At 42.2% G+C, this 3,702-nt stretch overlaps 1 pseudogene; it reads left to right on the top strand.

Moving 5' to 3' along the window:
* The first annotated feature begins 949 nt into the window (after positions 1-949).
* Positions 950-1,779, top strand: LOC132026885 (small ribosomal subunit protein eS4, X isoform-like; annotated as a pseudogene).
* The last annotated feature ends 1,923 nt before the right edge of the window (positions 1,780-3,702 follow it).

The raw sequence follows: 3,702 nt of genomic DNA, 5'->3' as shown, positions 1-3,702 counted from the left end.
AGTACTTCAATAATCAATACTAAAAAGAATAAATGAAAAATGAACTCCAAGTTTCTGGAATCCCCTGTTTCCTGTTACTCCTCCTGCTGAGCTCTAAAGCATCTTCCAAGGTGAAGGTCAAAAGTCATGTCTTCTATGAAATCCTTCTTGACCCTCACAGACAGTCAGGCATTCCTCTGTGTTTGTCAACTCCTTTCAGGTAGCTCTCTCACCCACTGCTCCCACTAGACTGAGGAGCCAGAGTCATGTTTCGTCATCCTGTCTCCCTGGCACCCAGAACAGCACCTGATACAAAATAGATATTTAATTAATCATGATTATGATTATCGTCTGGCTCGCTTCACTATCCCCTTGATTTTCTTGCTGGAGATTCCTATCCTTGCCCAACTGATATTCCTGAGAAACAAGGAAGCCATGAGGGCAAAGAAATTCTCAGCCCCATCAAGGATTGCCATTCGTTTTCCTGCTCATGGCCACATGATTAGAAGTTGGATCCAAGATGTGAGTATCATTTCTGTCCCTGGCAGAAGAAACAGCCTGATGTTCTGAAACAGAATGAGTAGCTTGTGGTTATTTCTGCCACAGCTGAACTCTGATCTTTCTTTTCTATAGCAAATGGATTTGACTGCCCTAAGGAAAACCAGTTGAAAACTTTTAGGTGAAAACCTCTTCACATCTTAGTTCTCTTCTCTAGCTCCCTTAAGATCTGGTCCTGAGACCAGCCTTTCTTGATGCTTGATTCTAGATTCTTGATCCAGGTCTGTACGAGCAGATGAGCATAAATGTTCTTCCTCCACGAATGTGTAGGAAGGAAATTTCCCACATACCTTTATACGAATGAGGTAGTTATAAAATGCATTAGTCATTATGGCAAAAAGAGCCCAAACTTGGATGATGCTCAAGGCTTCTTTTCCTCTGACAAATGAAAACCAGGTTGAAAGAAAAGTCTATGCATCTTTGGCTTTTTGTGCCCAGCGGGTCTCAAGCAGCATCTCCAGATGCTCATGGTCCCAAGAAGCGTCACCAGAATGCAGCAGCTACAAAGCATTGCACTCTTGGTAAACTAGCTGGTGTGTTTGTCCCTCCTGCATCCACCGATCCCCATAAGCAGAGAGAATGTCTCCTTCTCATCACTTTCCTAAGGGACAGACTTAAGTGTGCCCTAACAGGAGACGAAGGAAAGGAGATCTGTATGCAGTGTTTTATTGAGATCAATGGCAAAGTCCAAACTAATATAACCTACCCTGCTGGTCATCAGCCCTGACAAGACTGGAAAGACTTTCCATTTGATCCATGGCACCAAGGGCTGCTTTGCTGTTCATCAGATGACACCTGAGGGGGCTACATATAGCTTGTGCAAAGTGAGAAAGGTCTTTGTGGGACAAAAGTAATCTCTCGTCTGGCGACCCGAGATGTTCGCCCCATCTGCTCTCCTGATCCCCTCATCTAAGTGAATGACACCCCATTAGGATTGATTTGGAGACAGGAGAGATTGCTGATTTCATCAAATTTGACACTGGTCATCTGTATGTGGTGACTGGGGGTGCTAACCTGGGAAGAACTGGTGTGATCACCTACAGACAGAGACATCCCGGTTCTTTTGACACAGTTCACGTGAAGGATGCTTGTGGCCACAGCTTTGCCACATGACTCTCCAATGTTTGTGTTATTGGCAAAGGCAACAAACCATGAATTTCTCTTCCCTGTGGAAAGGGTATCTACCTCACCATTGCTGAAAAGAGAGACAAGAGACTAGTGGCCAAACAGAGCAGTGGATAAAATGGTCTCTAGGTGATGTGATTGGAAGTCTTTATACTTAATTAAAGATAATACAGCATGAATAAAAAGGTATATGCATCACTGAAAGACACGAGACCAAAGTGAATGACCTTAAATCCAAAGAAATGGGCTCTTATTCTACACACACATCCAGAACAATGACAGTGGTTCTTTTTTCCCTATGTGATAATGTGTCAACTTGACTAGACCATGGGACTCAGATATTCTGTCAAACATTTTTCTAGATGTTTCTTTTAGTGAGATTAACATTTAAATCAGGAGAGTTCAGGTCTTAATAGAAAAAGACTCACTTCCCCAAGCAAGAAAGAATTCTGCCAGTGGATTCAAATTGCAATTCCTTCCAGAGTCTCCAGACTGCTGGCTTAGCTTGCAGATTTTGGACTTGCCAAGCCTCCAAATCGTGTGAGTCAATTCCTTAAAATAAATCTCAATCTCTCTCTCTCTTTCTCACCTTGTCCCTCTCCCTCTCAATCTCAGTCTTTACATGCTGTTGCTTTTGTTTCTCTGGAGAACCCTGACTATTACATCCTGCTATAGCTGAATTGTTAGATCAAGGGATGCCCTGTGACATGTTGCCATTGGAAAAGAAATCTAATAAAGCTGTAAAACCATTTAGAGCTGTGGGTGAAAAGACAGCCTAATCCTTAACTATTAACAAGGACATCTACCTCTTCAGGATTATGAAGTGTTTTGTTGTTAACCTTCTTTTTGAAGACAAAGACACGTTAATAGTGGGCAAAGCTGTGATTTTGCTTGGATCTTCAAGCATGATGGTAGGGGCATTGCTGAATATCCCCAGTCTTTCTTCAACTCATTCGTAATGAAGAGAAGGCAGATAAAGCACCATCTAGGTGCTGGCAAGCCACTAAGTACTAGGAATTGATTCCATATTAGTTTCCAGTGGTTGTTTTGATAGATTACCATGAGCTGCTTATTTTTATTTATTTATTTATTTTTAAAAGATTTATTTATTTATTTGAGAGAGGGGGAAGGACTGAGAAAGAGGGAGAAAAAGGCTGAAGCAGACTCCATGCCGAGGGCTGAGCCCCCTGAGGGGTGTGATCTTATGACCCTGAGAGCATGACCTGGAAGGAAACCAAAGAACAAGACACTTAACAGACTGTGCCACCCAGGCACCCCACCATGAACTGTTCATAACAGAGCTCTTTTCTTGTCCCATTCTTGAGACAAACGGGCCAACGAGCCAACACATCAGTTTCACTAAGGCTAACTGAAGGTGTCAGTTAAGTAGACCATGTTCCCTCTGGAAGCAAGAGGGGATCATCCACTCTTGCCTCTTCTGGTGGCTGCCCAATTTCCTTGACTTTTGGCTCCATTCCTCCACCTCTGGACCTTCTTGGCCACATTAGTTTTCATTTCTCTTTAGCTGCCTCTAATCTGAAGCAGTTTTTTAAATCTTCCCTTGACTATCATAACCTTGAGAATTGTGAAGATCATAAGCCAGTTGTTTTATAGGAGATCTTTCGATTTGGGTCTGTCTGATGCATCCCCACGAGTAGGCTTGGATTCTGATTCTTTGGCAGGACCACTGTGGACATGGTACCGTAGCCCCTGGCAGTGTCTCAATACCCATGTTTTACTCTGCTTCATTACTTGTCATGTTAACTTGGATCACTTGATTACAAAGTGTTTGCTAGCCTTCTCCAGCATCCTTTTACTGTGTTTCCTTAGTAATTAGTGAGTATTTTGAGGGGCGGTACTTAGAGATTATGTAAATATTCTACTCCTCATCAGTTTCTCCTTCAGAAACCTTCAATTTCTCCATTTGTCTACCTAAATATTTATGTATTTATATAATAGATTCTGCCATTGTTTCATGTGTTTTAATTCATTACTCTCATTATTTATTTTGATTCTCTGACTTAGCCAGTGGGTGCCTCT

The sequence above is a fragment of the Mustela nigripes genome, chromosome 1 (assembly GCF_022355385.1).
Source record: "Mustela nigripes isolate SB6536 chromosome 1, MUSNIG.SB6536, whole genome shotgun sequence".
Classification (NCBI taxonomy): domain Eukaryota; kingdom Metazoa; phylum Chordata; class Mammalia; order Carnivora; family Mustelidae; genus Mustela; species Mustela nigripes.
This window is presented reverse-complemented; position numbering and strand designations above follow the sequence as displayed.